Below are 17,238 nucleotides of genomic sequence, written 5' to 3' on the forward strand. Positions count from 1 at the left end.
TGGCAGCAGAACCGGGCCACGTTAGCTCTTCGTGTCAGAGAGAACGTGGGCAGTGAGGAAGACACGTGCGCGTGACTTGAGAGTTGGCAAAGTCCCACATGCCCTACTATTTTGGGAGGAAACGCAATTTACAACGCATTACTAATCTCGTTCCCTTGGAACACTTCAGCAAAGGCAAAACTTTCATGAAGTCAGAAGGAAACAAGGCCAGTTCTAATCCTCCCTAGACACACAGAACCTTCAAAAGGAAGGTATCGATTACAAAGGGAGACTGTTACCCCAATCCCCTCCCTGTCCTCTGAAGTCTCATTGAAATTCTTTGCTTATCTGAAAGGGTACGAGATCCTGCTTCAACAAGTAAGGAGTGGTATTAATACTTAGTTGCATGAAACAGACTCTAATTCTGATCAAGCGGTGCTCTAATTTGGCGGGGGCGGGAAGGGCGGTTCTGGAAGGAAAATGAGATGGAAGTGATGATGCAGGCAACTTAATTAATTTAGAGACTGGGCGCAAAACCCAGGTGTGTCTGTGTTGGTTTAGTGGTGTGGAGGCAGCAGGGGGAGGGAGGAAACACTCAGTTTTCCTGCTACCAGGTCTAGAGAATTGTATCTCAGTTCCCTGTAGGGGTGGGGCCCTCCCATTCCTTCAGGGTTGGGCCAGGTCCCCTGGGCCCAGGGTCCTTTCATTCACAAAGAACTGAAAATGGAGACAGCTGACATTATCTGAAGGTTGAACAATAGCCATAGAGCTCCACTGCCTGGTATCATAGCATTGAGCCCTGAACACCTTTCAACTTGGTACCATTATCACACCCTCTGTGGTAACCCACAAAGAATCCAATCTTCCCCTAATTCTCAACAAGAGCACAAGGATGTTACATTGTACTTTGAGGGTTAATAGCATTTATTTATTTGTTTAACATACACATTTAAAATATATCAATTTCTGTGTGTTTTTTTTTTTTTTTTTTTTTGAGATGGAGTCTTGATCCGTCGCCCAGGCTGGAGTGCAGTGGCGCCATCTCGGTTCACTGCAACCTCTGCCTCCCAGGTTCAAGCGATTCTCCCGCCCCAGCCTCCTGAACAGGTGGGATTACAGGCGTGTGCCACCACACCTGGCTAATTTTTATATTTTCAGTTGAGACGGAGTTTCGCCATGTTGGCCAGGCTGGTCTCCAACTCTTGACCTCAGGTGATCCGCGCGCCTCGGCCTCCCAGAGTGCTGGAATTTAGAGGCGTGAGCCACCGCACCCGGCCCACAATTTCTTTATTATAAAAAAGGAAATCTCTCTTCCCCTCAACACATGGAATTGGCCTGGGCCTCTTTCCTTCACAGAGCAGTCCTGGGGTTAGCATTTTGAAAGTTAGGGGACTTAGGAGCAAGGTGTGTTCCAGCTCCCCACTCCCCGCGAATCAGTCCCCTTTCCACTCTTGGGAACACAATGGAAGCTGCCAGAAGCTGTGGCAGAACCAGCGGAGGGTGAAGGAACAGCATTTCAGGCAGATGAGGTGGGTAGGCCCTTTCCTGACAGCCATCCCCGAGGTGTCCTCAGAGGACCATATGTCCCAGACCTGCTGCTGGCCAAATGGAATTCATGACTAGGAATATGCACCGTTTGGTTAACTCGGCTCCTGCAGCTGCTTGATGAGGGGTGGGGAGGGAGGAGCCAGTCACCTCTTTTGTGGGCTGAAATTCCATCTCACGTCATGGATCCTGGGCTCCCAGGCTGCGCACCCCCAAGCCCGCCTGCTTCTCTCCGCTTGCGCCGCGGCTCACGGGGGTTGGAGACGCACCTTCTCCAAGTGCCGTTTTCAAAAAGCTCAGGCAGGGAGTCGTGTTTTGAGTTGAGGCTACTCACTTCACTTCTTGGTAATAATAAAAATTGAGGGAGGCGGCGTCGGGGGAAAAAAGGGTTTCCTTCTTAAAGGGGAAGGGGGCAAATGAAAAGGGACGACTTTATCCGGGAGCTGTGACTGCCACCTGGTGGACAATGTCAGCTGAGCAAGACAAAGGCTCCCCGCTTCCAATCAGCCGTTCCTGCATTCTTCACTCTTCTGGTCGACTGTCTCCCTCCAGGAGAAGCTCCGTGGAGGGGAAGACAGAAACAACTATAACACAGTGTGACGGATGCTGTCATAGGCGCGGTCTCGAATAGGGGCTCAGGGTGTGGCAGCCAGAGCCACACAGCCTGGGTTTGAGTCCCTGCCCCGGGACTTCCCTGCCGTAACTTTGGCTGAGCGACTTAACCTCTCCTGGGCCTCCTCCTTCTTATCTGTAAAACGAGGCTCACGGCCCCTACCTCACAGAATGGCAGTTCCTGTCTCCTAGGTCGTAAGGATGGAATAACGCACTCCATGTACATACCGAGCACGGGTCTGGCTCAGAGACAGGGCTCAGAAATTGGCTGGTAGCATGGAGAGAAGCCTGGAGCCACGGGAACCTCTGGATGGTGTCAGGTGCTCTGCGGCCCACGGGGGCGGGGAAAGGACTAGTGAGCAGAAACTCCTCCTCGCCTTATCAGGTGAGAGAGACAGGCATGAACACTTGAATGAAGAACGGAAAAGGCACGTGCCGGCCCCATGGTCTCCTTGGGGAGGTAGACTTGTACACAGGTGATTATAATTTGTAATAAGCATATTCTGGGATGGGATGCAGTGCCATAGGAGCTTCCCCACCTCGGGAGTGGGCCGACTTTGGGGAAACAGTGGAGGTGGCGCACGCTGGTACTGAGGGTTGGCCCCTTGCTGCAGGTGAAGGAGATGCTGGAGATGATGTCTAAGTGTTGAGATAAGCCACAGTCCTCTCCCCCTCTTACCAGAACACTCGAGTCCCAAGAGGCTGGTGGTGGTGGTGGTGGTGGTGGTGGTGGTGGTGGTCGGGGAGCAGGTGCTGATATGAGGCTGAGGTGGGGGAGGGTGACAATAAACAAGTACACAGTAAATAAGAGACTTTCAGAGCATGGTAGAGACAATGTGTGAGGGAAGGCGCGAGGACAGAGCTGCTTTGGAGAGAGGGGTCCAGGATGGCAGCTCCCAAGAGGGGCCTTTAGGCTGAGATCTGCACCGTGAGAAGGTGTAAGCTGGGTGCACCCTGACCTATCAGGCTCTCGTGTCATCCTGCTGGGCATCCTGTTAGCAGCCCCGCATGCTGACTCTCGTGGAGAACAGGGAAGGCCCCAGGTGACTGGGACAGTGAGACAGCTCTGTGACTGTTCCATATGGACAGGCCAAAACAGGGTTTTAAGGCACAGTAGCTTCAGTCTCCTCTGTTGCCTACATCTCCTCCTTCCCTGTTCTTCTGTCTAAGCGGAAGGAGTTAGTATCAGATTTGATGTCTCTCCTACCACAATAAACCCTAGATTAAAAATATATATATTTTATATTTATATAAATACATATTCAAAAGGACTGGAGAGCTACTGAGGTGGTAAGACCTTGAGGCGGGTTGTGCACAGGTCTAGGCAGAAGACAAGCACCACGGTGATGCAATATCCAGCATGACTTCTCCTCCAGACATTGGCTGATCGTGACAGCCTAGAGGCTAAGACGCTGAGCTGTAGGTGGCCTCATGGGGTGTAAGGGACAAAAATAAGACCAGGGCCAGAAAGGGCCCTGATAAACACCCTGGACTTTAAATTGGGGCATTTAAGAGCGAGAGTCTAGAGAGTAAGACCAAACAAGATATACACTAGCCTTTGTAAAGACTGAACCCAGCTATAAATCAGCTTGATCCCAGATAAGGAATTAAGATGAACTTCCTCTACCTCAGCTGCCCACCAGAAACAAAAGTAAATTCTCTCTGGAGAATGATAACATTATCTGGAGTTTCAAATAATCTCTACAATTTTTATTACACACCATCTGGTATTTGATTTTAAAAATTTTTCCAGCACGCCAGAATTCAAAATCCAATGACTAAAAAATAAGAGAAACAAATGGCTTCGGTTACCATAATGGTAGTTTTAAATTTTCAATAGTTTTTTGCGGAACAGGTGGTGTTTGGTTACATGGATAAGTGCTTTCGTGGTGATTTCTGAGATTTTGGTGCATCCATCACCCAAGCAGTGTGCACTGTTGCTGCTACACCCGAGCAGTGTAGTAGACTACCCAATGTGTAGTATTTTATCCCTCACCCTCACTCCCACCCTTTCCCCTGAGTTCCCAAAGTGCACTGTATCATTCTCATCCTCCATCCTCATAGCTTAGCTCCAATTTATAAGTGAGAACATACAATGTTTGGTTTTCCATTCCTGAGTTACTTCACTTAGAATAATGGTCTCCAACTCCATCTAGGTTGCTGTGAATGCATTATTTTATTCCTTTTTATGGCTGAGTAGTATTCCATGGTGTGTGTGTGCATATATATATATATATACATTTTCTTTATCCACTCGTTGCTGAATGGACATTTGGACTGGTTCCATATTTTTGCAATTGCAAATTGTACGGCTATAAACATGCATGTGCAAGTGTCTTTTTTTTTTTTTAAATAAAATGACTTCTTTTCCTTTGGGAAAATACACAGTAGTGGGATTGCTGGATCAAATGGTAGATCTACTTTTGGTTCTTTAAGAAATCTCCCAACATGGCACATGTATACATATGTAACAAACCTGCACGTTGTGCACATGTACCCTAAAACTTAAAAAACTTAAAGTATAATAATAATAAAATTAAAAAGAAATCTCCACGCTGTTTTCCATAGTGGTTGTACTAGTTTATATCCCCAACAGCAATGTGAAAGGCTTCCCTTTCCACCACGTCCACAGCAACATTACCTATTTTTTTAATTATGGCTATTCTCGCAGGAGTAAGGTGTTGGCGCATTGTGGTTCTGATTTGCAGTTCCCTGATCATTAGTGATGCTGAGCATTTTTTTGTGTTTGTTGGCCATTTGTATATCTTCTTTTGAGAATTTTTTCTTCATGTCTTTAGCCCACTTTTTGATGGGATTATTTGTTTTGTTTTTCTTGCTGATTTGAGTTTCTTGTAGATTCCAGATATTAGTCCTTTGTTGGAAGTATAGATTGTAAAGATTTTCTCCCACTCTGTGGGTTGTCTGCTTACTCTGCTGATTCTTTCTTTCTTTTTAGTTTAATTAAGTACCATCTATTTACCTTTGTTGCATTTGTTTTAGGGTTCTTCGTCATGAAGTCTTTGCTTAAGCCAAAGTCTAGAAGGGTTTTTCCAATGTTATCTTCTAGAATATTTATGGTTCCAGGTCTTAGATTTAAGTCCTTGATCCATCTTGAGTTGATTTTTGTATAAGGTGAGAGATGAGGATCCAATTTCATTCTTCCACCTGTGGCTTGCCAATTATCCCAGCACCATTTGTTGAATACGATGTCTTTTCCCCACTTTATGTTTTTGTTTGCTTTGTCAAAGATCAGCTGGCTGTATTTGACTTTATTTCTGAGTTCTCTATTCTGTTCTGTTGGTCTATGTGCCTATTTTTATACCAGAGTACCATGCTGTTTTGGTGACTATATGCTTATAGTATAGCTTGAAGTTGGAAAATGTGATGCCTCCAGATTTTTTTTTTTTTTTTTTTTTTTTTTGCTTAGTCTTGTTTTGGCTATGTGAACTTTTTTTTTTTTGGTCCCATATGAATTGTAGGGTTGCTTTTTCTAGTTCTGTGAAGAATGATGATGGTAATTTGATGGGAATTGCATGGAATTTGGCAGTATGGTCATTTTCACAATGTTTTTGGCAGTATGGTCATTTTCACAATATTGATTCTACTCATCCATGAGCATGTGATGTGTTTCCATTTGTTTGTGCCACCTGTGATTTCTTTCAGCAGCATTTTGTAGTTTTCCTTGTAGAGGTCTTTCGCCTCCTTGGTTAGGTGTTAGGTGTATGCCTAAGAATTTTATTATTATTATTATTATTTGCAGCAATTGTAAAAGGGGTTGAGTTCTTGTTCTGATTCTCAGCTTGGTCACTGTTGGTGTATAGCAGTGCTATTAATTTGTGTACATTGGTTTTGTATCCTGAAACTTTACTGAATTCATTTATCAGATCTAGGTGCTTGTTGGATGAGTCTTTAGGGTTTTCTAGGTATATGATCATATCATTGGCAAAGAGTGACAATTTGATTTCTCCTTTACCAATTTGGATGCCCTTTATTTCTCTTGTCTGATTGCTCTGGCTAGGACTTCCAGTACTATGTTGAATACAAGTGGTGAAAGTGGGCATCCTTGTCTTGTTCCAGGTCTTAGGGGGAAATGCTTTTAACTTTCCCCCATTCAGTATAATGTTGGCTGTAAGTTTGTCATCGATGGCTTTTATTACGTTAAGGTATGTCCCTTCTATGTCGATTTTACTGAGGGTTTTAATCATAAAGTGACGCTGGATTTTGTCAAATGCTTTTTCTGTGTCTATTGAGATGATCGTGTGATTTTTAATTGTTTATGTGGTGCATCACATTTATTGACTTGTGTATGTTAAACTATCCCTGCATCCCTGGTATGAAACCCACTTGATCATGGTGGATTATCTTGTTGATATGTTGTTGGATTCGGTTAGCTAGTATTTTGTTGAGGAATTTTGCATCTATGTTTATCAGGAATATTGGTCTGTAGTTTTCTTTTTTTATTATGTCCTTTCCTGGTTTTGGTGTTAGGGTAATACTGGCCTCATAGAATGATTTAGGGAGCATTCCCTCTTTCTCTATGTTTTGGAATAGTGTCAATAATATTGGTACCAATTCTTTGAATGTCTGATAGAATTCAGCTGTGAAACTATCTGCTCCTGGACTTTTTGTCGTTGTTGGCCATTTTAAAATTACCATTTCAATTTTTCTGCTTGTTATTGGGAGTCTGTTCAATTTTTATTAATTTTTTTATTTTAGACAGTCTCGCTCTGTCCCCCGGGCTGGAGTGCAGTGGTGCCATCTTGGCTCACTGCAACCTCCACCTCCCAGGTTCAAGTGATTCTCCTGCCTCCGCCTCCCAAGTAGCTAGGATTACATGGATCTGCCACCATGCCTGGCTAATTTTTGTATTTTTAGTAGAGACAGGGTTTCGCCATGTTGACCAGGCTGGTCTTGAACTCCTGACCTCAGGTGATCCGCCTGCCTTGGCCTCTCAAAGTGCAGGGATTACAGGCGTGAGCCAGTGCTCCTGGCCTGTTCAGAGTTTTTATTTCCTCCTGGTTTAATCTAGTAGGGTTGTATATTGCAGGAATTTATCCATCTCCTCTAGGTTTTCTAGTTTGTGCACATAAAGGTGTTCATAGCAGCCTTGAATGATCTTTTGTATTTCTGTGGTATAGGTTGTAATATCTTCCATTTCTTTTCTAATTGAACTTATTTGGATCTTCTCTCTTCTTGGTTAATGTCATTAACGGTCTATCAATTTTGTTTATCTTTTTCAAAGAACCAGCTTTTTGTTTCATTTATCTTTTGTATTTTTTTTGTTTCAATTTCATGTAGTTGTGCTCTGATTTTTGTTGTTTCTTTTCTTCCACTGGGTTTGGGTTTAGTTTGTTCTTGTTTCTATAGTTCCTTGAGGTGACCTTAGATTGTCTATTTGTGCTCTTTCAGACTTTTTGATGTAGGTGTTTAATGCTATGAACTTTCCTCTTAGCACCACTTTTGCTGTAATCCCAGATGATTTCATAGGTTGTGTTACTATTATCATTCAGTGCAAAAACGTTTTAATTTCTATCTTCATTTGATTGTTGACTCAATGATCATTCAGGAGCAGATTATTTAATTTCCATGTATTTGCATGGTTTTGAGGGTTCCTTTTGGAGTTTCTAATTTTATTTCACTGTGGTCTGAGAGAGCACTTGATATAATTTTGATTTTCTTAAATTTATTGAGACTTGTTTTGTGGCCAATCATATGGTCTACTTTGAAGAATGTTCCATGTGCTGATGAATATAATGTGTATATTCTGCAGCTGTTGGGAAGAATGTTCTGTAAATATCCGTTAAGTCCATTTGTTCTAGGGTATAGTTTAAGTCTGTTGTTTCTTTGTTGACTTTATGTCTTGATGACGTGTCTAGTGTTGTCAGTGGAGTATTCAAGTCCCTCACTACTGTTGTGTTGCCATCTGTCTCATTTCTTAGGTCTAGTAGTAATTGTTTATAAATTTGGGAGCTCCAGTGTTAGGTGCATATATATCTAAAATTGTGATATTTTCCTTTTGGACTAGTCCTTTTATTATTATATAATGCCCCTCTCTTTGTCTTTTTTAACTGTTTAAAAGTCTGTCTTGTCTAATATAAGAATAGCTACTCCTGCTCACTTTTCGTGTCCATTCGCGTGGAATATCTTTTTCCACTCCTTTACCTTAAGTTTATGTGAGTCCTTATGTATTAGGTGAGTCTCTTGAAGACAGTAGATACTTGGTTGGTTAATTCTTACCCATTCTGCCATTCTGTATCTTTTATTGGAGCATTTAGGCTATTTACATTCAATGTTAATATTGGGGTGTGAGGTACTATTCTATTCATTATGCTAGTTGTTGCCTGAATACCTTGGTTTTTCTTTGTGTTATTGTTTATAGGCCCTGTGAGATTTATGCTTTAAGGAGGTTCTATTTTGGCATATTTTGAGGTTTTGTTTCAAGATTTAGAACTCCTTTTTGTACTTCTTGTACTGCTGGCTTGGTAGTGGCAAATTCTCTTTGCATTTGTTTGTCTGAAAAATACTTTTCCTTCATTTATGAAGCTTAGTTTTGCCGGATACAAAATTCTTGGCTGATATTTGTTTCGTTTAAGGAGGCTAAAGGTAGGAAGGACCCCAATCCCTTCTAGCTTGTAGGGTTTCTGCTGAGAAATCTGCTGTTAATCTGATAGGTTTCCCTTTGTAGGTTACCTGACGCTTTTTGCCTCACAGCTCTTAAGATTATTTCCTTCATTGTGACTTTAGATAACCTGATGATTATGTGCCTAGGTGATCTTTTTGCGATGAATTTCTCAAGTGTTCTTTGAGCTTCTTGTATTTGGATGTCTAGATTCCTGGCAAGGCCAGGGAAGTTTTCCTTGATTATTCCCTCAAATATGTTTTCCAAACTTTTAGATTTCTCTTCTTCCTCGGGAACACCAATTATTCTTAGATTTGGTCATTTAACAGCAGCTCAAACTTCTTGGAGGCTTTGTCCATTTTTAAAGAATTCTTTTTTCTTTGTTTTTGTCAGATTGGGTTAATTTGAAAGCCCTATCTTCGAGTTCTGAAGTTCTTTCTCCTACTTGTTTGATTCTCTTGTTGAGACTTTCCAGTGGATTTTGCATTTCTTTGTGTATTTCATTTCCAGAAGCTGTGATTGTTTTTTATTTATGCTATTTCTCTGGAGATTTTTTTTATCCATATCTTGTATTATTTAAAGAATTTTTTAAAGTTGGTTTTCACCTTTCTTTGGTGCCTCCTTGAGTAGCTCAGTAATTGACCTTCTGAATTCTTTTTCTGGCAATTCAGAGATTTCTTCTTGGTTTGGATCCATTGCTGGTGAGTTAGTGTGACCTTTGGGGGGCATTAAAAAACCCTGTTTTGTCATATGACCAGAATTGTTTTTCTGGTTCCTTCTTGAGTAGACTATGTCAAAGGGAAGATATGGGGCTCAAGGGCTGCTGTTCAGATTCTTTGGTCCCATGGACCCTTAATGTGGTATTCTCTTCTCTCCCCTAGGGATGGGGCTTTCTGAGAGCCACACTGCAGTAAATGTTTTTGCTCTTCTGGGTCTAGCCACCCAGCTGAGCTACCAGGCTCAGTGTCTGCAAAGAGTCCTGTGATGTGATCCATCTTCAAGTCTCTCAGCTGTGGATACCAGCTCCTGCTCTGGTGAGGGTCCTTGGTGAGGATCCTTAGCTGTAGTTTTGTTTAGTGTGCTAGCTTTCTTGAATGCTGGTTGCATTAGCAGTGAAGTTGTCACATGGACAGACTCAAGACTTCTGGTTATCCAGGATGTTGCAGACAGTGGAATTAGCTGTTGTCTTCTCCCTTCTTGGAGAAGGGTTTTTATGAGTTGCCATGACAGCATGAGTTGGTTGACCACCAGCCAGGAGGTGGCACTTTCAAGACAGCATCAGCTGTAGTAGTATGGGGAGAATACAAGCTTGCCCTAAACACCTGGATAAGTATTCGGGTTTCTCAGGCGATGGGCAGGGTCAAAGAGATCCCACGAGTTAAGGTCTTTTGTCTTCAGCTACCAGGGTGAGTAGAGAAAAACAATCAGGTGGGGGCAGGGCTGGTGTGTCTGAGCTTAAAGCTTTTCTTGGGCAGGGGCTTGCTGTGGCTGCTGTGGGGATTGAGTGTAGGTCTCAGGCCAATGGAGTTATGTTCCCAGGGGGATTAAGGCTACCTCTGCTGCATCATACAGGTTGCCAGGGAAGTCAGGGAAAGCTGGCCATGACAGGCCTCAGCTCCCACGCAGCCAGCAAGGCCAGTCTCACTCCCTCCACGCCCCACCAACAACACACAAAGTTTATATCCAGTCATCCAGTGAGCAGGGCTGAGATCTTGCCCCAGACTACAAGCCTCTCCACTAAGAAAACAAGCAGGGCTCTGAGGCTTTGCCCTTCTCTGCTTGCTGCAGCTTCTGTGCTCACATCTGCACTTCCCATTCACCCTCCTCCTCCCTGCTTGATTCTGCCCTGGAAAATTCATGCTTGGTCAAAATTATGACAAAGTTCAGCTGGATGTTTCCTTCTCCCTGTGGCCCTTCCCCAATTCCACTGGCAGCCCTCCCCAAGGACCCCGTGAGAGAAAGTCAGAAATGGCTTCTCGGGGAACCAGGAGTACCTTGAGGGCTCTTTCTGCTGCTTCTTCTACTTTTATATTTTGCTCAGGTCCCTAAATTCATTCCAGCTCTAGGTAAGGTTATATCCTTTTCCTGCGATCTCGATTTTCAGGTTTCCCAGTGAGGATGTGTGTTTGGAGGTGGACTGTCTCCCTCTCACACGTTGGGCACTCACAGTTTTTCGGCCGTCTCACAGTTTGCAGCAGCAAGCCGCTTCTTTTGAAGGGTCTGTGAATTCTCTGTTTTCCTGGTATGTTCCTGCAGTAGTTCTTGGAGCAAAAGTTCATGATGTGAGTCTCCACATGCTGCTCTGTTCATCTGAGTGGGAGCTGCAAGTTAGTCCTGCCTGCTACTTGCCATTTTTTCCCCAGTAGGTCTTATTCTATGTGTTCCATAATAGTATTGACAATAACTCTGATTAACATATTCTAGAAAATATTCTGAAGTAATTCTGAATAAGAAAACTTAGCAAAATGGAAATGGAAATTCCAGCAGTGGAAAATATAACTGAAATTAAGAACTTAGGCTAGGCGTGGTGGCTCACACCTGTAATCCCAGCACTTTGGGAGGCAAAAGCAGGAGACTACTTGAGCCTAGGAGTTCAAACCTGGCAACAAAGTGAAACCCTGTTTCTACAAAAAATCAAAAATTAAGCCAGGTATGGTGGCACGTGCCTATGGTCCCACTACACAGGAGGCAGGGGTTAGAGGGTTACTTCAGTCCAGGAGTTCGAGGCTGCAGTGAGCCATGATCACGCCAGCCTAGGCGACAGACAAGACCCTGTCTCAAAAACAAAACAAAACAAAACTACTTAATATAAGGTTTAATAGTAGATTAGATAGTGCTGAAGAGAGGATTAGTGAACTGGTATATAAATCAGTAGAAAATAATCAGACAGAAGCATTAAGAGAAAGAAGTGTGGAAACTACAGAAGAGCAGAAGAGATCTATGAAGCAGAGTAAAAAGATTTAACATATGTGTAGTGGAGTCTCAGAAAAGAAGACAAAGAATGGAACAGAGGCAATAGCCAAAGAAATAATGGCCTAGAATTTACCAAAGCTGACAAGTGCTATCAAGTTGCACATTCAAGAAGCACCAATAAGCCCAAACAGAGTAGAGACAAAAACCCCACACCTAGGCACTTCATGGTGAAACTGTTGAAAAGCAATGAAAAAAGAAAATCTGAAAAACATGCAGAGGAAAAAAGACACATTACTTTGTAAAGGGCAGTAATATGACTAATAGCTGACTTCTCAAAAGCAATATCAGAAACAAGAAGACAATAGAATATCTTCAAAGTGCTGAAAAAAATAGTTGGCAACACGAATTCAATATCCAGCAGAAATATATATATATGTATATATATATATATATATATACAGTTTAAGATGAATGAAATGAAAAAAAGATGAATGAACAGCAATGGAAAGAGTAAATATATTAGTAAACCTAAATGAAGCCTGACTGTATAAAACATAGTAATACTGATGTCTCATGATGCTTAGAATATACTATAAAATTACCAAAAACTCTATATGTGCTTACATAAAACACAGGGAGGAAGAAAAGTTGAGAGTCAAGTCACCAAAATGGCAGAGTAGAAGCAATCTGGCCTCCCTCTCCCCCACAGAAAACTAAAACCAATATCAGTGCAAAGGTTATCACCAGCAATATCCTAGAACTCAAATATGAAGCAGAAATGATCCCCAAGGCCTCAGAGAAGTAAAAAGCCTCCAACTGGAGGGTAAGAGAAATGGACTTCTTTATCCTTGATGATCGTGCCCCAAGCTGCCAGTCACCACACAGAAAACTGCCCTTAGAATCATTTTTGCTGTTTTCTTTTTCAGAATTTCTTCAGAATATTTTGTAGAATATGTTGATGAGAGTTATTGTCAATATTATTATAGGACACATAAAAAAAGACCTACTGGGGGAAAATGGCAGATAGAAGGCAGGACTAATTTGCAGCTCCCACTCAGACGAAGAGAACAGCATGTGGAGACTCACATCATGAACTTTTGCTCCACTGGTGACAGTGAGGTGGATGCCAGCTTTCCCATTATCCTGGGTTCCTGCATCAACCTATAGGAAGCGTTGTGAGTGCCTGAAGGGAGAAAAACCCCTGAGGGCAGCTTGAGACTAAGAAAGGAGGATGGCAGTTCAGTGGCTCTCCAGCAGCACCATGCTATGGGAGGCATGCTCCACAGGTCCCTGGGTACGACCCCCTACCAGCCTTCCCACATGGCTAGGGTGTTTCATTTGGGACCTCACCACCCTCCATCCAAGTCTGGCAGCACTACTAATGTTTGTGAAAGTGAGGCAAACCTGGGCTTAAGAGGCCATCTAGTGTGGAAAAGGAGGCAGTGTCCTAGTGGAAACAGCATTCAACAGGTGGACTGCAAAGAATCTAAGCAAACATACCCTAGAAAGACAAAAACAAGCTGGATGTGAAGACTGGAAAATATAACCTTTCATGCAAAGATATGGATGCACATCCACAAGAAACAACAGCAAACCGGGAACCATGACCTTCTCAGATAGACAAAGCAAAGTGCCAGTTACCAATCCTAATGAGACAGTGATGTGTGTTTCTGTGAGGTATTTTTTTTTCTTAGTGAGATTAACATTTAAGCTAGTAGACTCGGAGTAAAGTAGATAACCCTCCAAAATATATGTGAGCCTTATCCAATCATTTGAAGGCCTGCGTATTAGTCCATTCTCACACTGCTCATACAGATATATCCAAGACTGGGTAATTTATAAAAGAAAGAGGTTTAATTGACTCACCGTTTGGCATGGCTGGAGAGCCTCAGGAAACTTACAATCATGGTGGAAGTGGAAGCAAACATGTCCTTCTTCACATGACAGCAGCAAAGAGAAGTGCTGAGCAAAAGCGGGAAAAGCTTCTGATAAAACCATCAGATCTTGTGAGAACTCACTCACTATCATGAGAAAAGCAGCATGGGGATAACTGCCCCCACAATTCAGTTACTTCCCACTGGGTCTCTCCCACAACATGTGGGGATCATGGGAACTACAATTCAAGACGAGACTGGGTGGGGACACAGCCAAACCATATCAGCCTGGAAGAAAAAGACTGGGCTCACTTGAAGAGGGGGGAATTCTGCCAGCAGAAGACCTTTAGACTGGAACTGCAGCATCAACAACTCTTCCCTAGATCTCTTAGCTTGCTGGTGTACCTTGTAGTTTCTCTCTCTCTCTCACACCACAGTCTTTTGTTTCTGCTTCTCTGGAAAACCCTAATATACATATCCATGAGAATAGCTAACATGAAGATGACAATGCCAAGTGGAGGTGAACAAGTGGAGCAAGTGGAACCCTCATACTTGGCTGGAGGAGTGTAAATTGGTACAACCATTTTGGATACCTGTTTGTCAGCAGCACCTAAAGCTGAACGTATGAACACCCTAAGCAACTCCACACTAACATATATAGCCTATAACCTGTTTCCACAAAGGGTATGTATGAGATTCTTCTTAGTCACACTAATAATGAACCAAACTGAAAACAACTAAATGTCCATCAATAAGTGGAAAGGATAAAAATAAATGGTGACATATTCAAATGATACACAAACTTCTACAGTTGTTAACTAACCAAGTTCATTCTACCCTCAGGCAGCAAGCCAATCACTGAGGTGATGGGTTTTGCAAGGGAGAAAAGATTTTATTCACAAGGCTGCTGTGTGAGAAGATGGGAGAACAAACCTGAAATCCACCTCCCCAGATATAGGGCTTGAAGGTATTTAAGGAATAGAAAGCAGGGTGGTTTAAAGCGTGGGGAAAGATGATCGGTAGGGAGGAAAGGTGAGGTAATTGGGGTTTCTGTGCAAGTGTAATCAAGCTACATCGTTCTTCACGCACGTGCAGAAAATGGCTGCATTGGCATGATCTGAGGGTGAGGTTTTTGGGCCTCTGACTTCAAAAGGTCATTCTCTGGGCATCTGTGGAGGCCCAGTTGAAGGGTTGGTGGTCTTAACCAATTGGAAATTACCAAGAGCTGCCTTCCAGTTCCTGAAAAACCTTTAAGCACCCATTACTGTAGTGACCAACATCCAGAGACATTATCTCTAAGGAAGCTTGTGGGAGTTTAGTTATGTATTGTTTGGCTACATGACTTGCTAGCGGGATTTTTTTTTTCTTTCTCACCCATGGACTCAGGTCATAGCTAGCATTAGTTTTTGCTGTTGTTGTTGTTCTTTTTTAAGACGGAGTCTTGCTCTGTCACGCAGGCTGGAGTGCAGTGGCGCGATCTCGGCTCACTGCAACTTCTGCCTCCTGGGTTTAAGCAATTCCCCCGCCTTGGCCTTCCGAGTAGCTTGGATTACAGGTGCCCACCACCACGCCGGCTAATTTCTGTATTTTTAGTAGAGACAGGGTTTCACCACGTTGGCCAGGCTGATCTTGAACTCCTGGCCTCAAGTGATCTGCCCGCCTCGTTTTAAGAACAACCAGAAGTAACCAATGTAAAGCAAGCAAGGCAGGTTAAGCTTGGTGAGTTTACTCAGGTTAGCTCTTGGTTTCACAATAACATGCATCTCACTGATACAACTTGAGTGAAAGAAGTAAATTAGGCCCGGGCGCGGTGGCTCATGCCTGTAATCCTAGCACTTTGGGAGGCTAAGGCAGGCAGATCACAAGGTCAGGAGATCGAGACCATGCTGGCTATCATGGTGAAACCCTGTCTCTACTAAAAAATACAAAAAATTAGCTGGGCGAGGTGGTGGACGCCTGTAGTCCCAGCTACCAGGAAGGCTGAAGCAGGAGAATGGCGTGAACCTGGGAGGCGGAGCTTGCAGTGAGCCGAGATCGCGCCACTGCACTCCAGCCTGGGCGACAGAGCAAGACTCCGTCTCAAAAAACAAACAAAAAAGAAGTAAATTAAATAAATTAAATGGACAAACCTAACTGATGACTTTTTTTTTTTTTTTTTTTTGGAGAAAGGGTCTTGCTCCATTGCCCAGGGGGAGTGCAGTGGTGTGATCAGGGTTCATTGCAGCCTTGACCTCCACAGCTGAAGCGATCCTCTCTCCTCGGCCTCCCAAAGTACTGGTATTACAGGCACCTGGCCATTGATGACATCTGAAATAAAAAAAACAGGAAAAGGATGGTGATTGGGTGAGGTCATGAGGTGCTTCTGCAGTGCACCAATTCTTAACCTTGGTGGATCTTACACAAGTATATTCACTGTGTAAAAATTCAGCCATCTACATAGTGATGATTTGTGCAGGTTTCTGCATATAATTTAATAACAAGTGTTTAAGAAAGTATGTCTCTGTCACTGCCTATTACTTTGGGGAAGTAACTTCACATTTTGGAGCCCCAGTTCCTCTGCCATAAAATGCTACATGAATTTAAAGAGATGGTCAGGTTGGGCGCAGTGGCTCACGCCTCTAATCTCAGCATTTTGGGAGGCCAAGGCTGGCAGATTGCTTGAGCCCAGGAGGTCAAGACCAGCTTGACCAACATAGCAAAACCTTCTTTCTACTAAAAATGCAAAAATTAGCCAGGCCAAAAATTAGCTGGGCGTGGTGGTGCATGCCTGCAGTCTCCGGAGGTTGAGGCAAGCGAATTGCTTAAACCTGGGAGGCAGAAATTGCAGTCAGCTGAGATTGCATCACTGGACTCCAGCCCTGGAGAAAAAGCAAGACTGACAAAAGAAAAAAAAAAAAGGGTTAGTGGAAACCTATTTGTAAAGTTTCAATGTAAAGAAATTACAATGTGCACCTCACAGTTTACGTCCTGAATGGATCACTATCTCTCACTGTGTGCCAGATGCTGAATATATGCCTTATTTTGATTTATCCTCACAACTCAATTCTCCTGAGTTAACATTTGAAGACAATGGAGGCTCAGAGAAGGAAAGGGGCTGGGCGTGGTGGCTCACGCCTGTAATCCCAGCACTTTGGGAGGCTGGCGGATCACCTGAGGTTAGGAATTCAAGACCAGCCTGGCCAACATGGTGAAACCTGGCCTCTACTAAAAATACAAAAATAAGCGGGGTGTGGTGGCACATCCTCGTAATCCCAGCTACTCAGGAGGCTGAGGCAGGAGAATCGCTTGAACCTGGGTCGTGGAGGTTACAGTGAGCCGAGATCGCACCATTGCACTCCAGCCTGAGTGACAGAGCGAGACTCCGTCTCAAAAAAAAACAAAGAAAGAGAGAGAGAGGGAAAAGGGCTTGCCCAAATAACCCAGCTGGCCAGTGCCTAACCAGCTTGGGCCTCAGACCCCTGTCCCCCTACCCCTGTGTCTCTTGGGGATCACAGCTCCATCACTACCACCTGCCAGGCCAAGGGCATACTGGAACCTTCCGGCAGCCAAGGGCTCTGTGTTCTCCCCCAGGCTCCCAGCGTCACGTGGCTGATGCTCCAGGCTGCTCAAGTCCCGTGTGGGCTCCTCACTCTGAAATCCTCCCGCACCCAAGCATGGGGGCGTCTCCCTAGTAGTGACCTGGTCCCTTTCTCCCAC

General features: G+C 43.6%; 1 long non-coding RNA gene across 1 annotated transcript; it reads right to left on the bottom strand.

Annotated features, from left to right (window-relative positions):
• Positions 1-884: 884 nt before the first annotated feature.
• On the bottom strand, positions 885-17,227 carry LOC129144046 (uncharacterized). Its single transcript, XR_008548144.2, has 3 exons — positions 17,052-17,227; positions 15,672-15,849; positions 885-2,900 (listed from the first exon to the last, which is right to left on the bottom strand). It is a non-coding gene; the product is annotated as an uncharacterized LOC129144046 (long non-coding RNA).
• Positions 17,228-17,238: the final 11 nt, after the last annotated feature.

The sequence above is a fragment of the Pan troglodytes genome, chromosome 4, assembly GCF_028858775.2.
Source record: "Pan troglodytes isolate AG18354 chromosome 4, NHGRI_mPanTro3-v2.0_pri, whole genome shotgun sequence".
NCBI lineage: Eukaryota > Metazoa > Chordata > Mammalia > Primates > Hominidae > Pan > Pan troglodytes.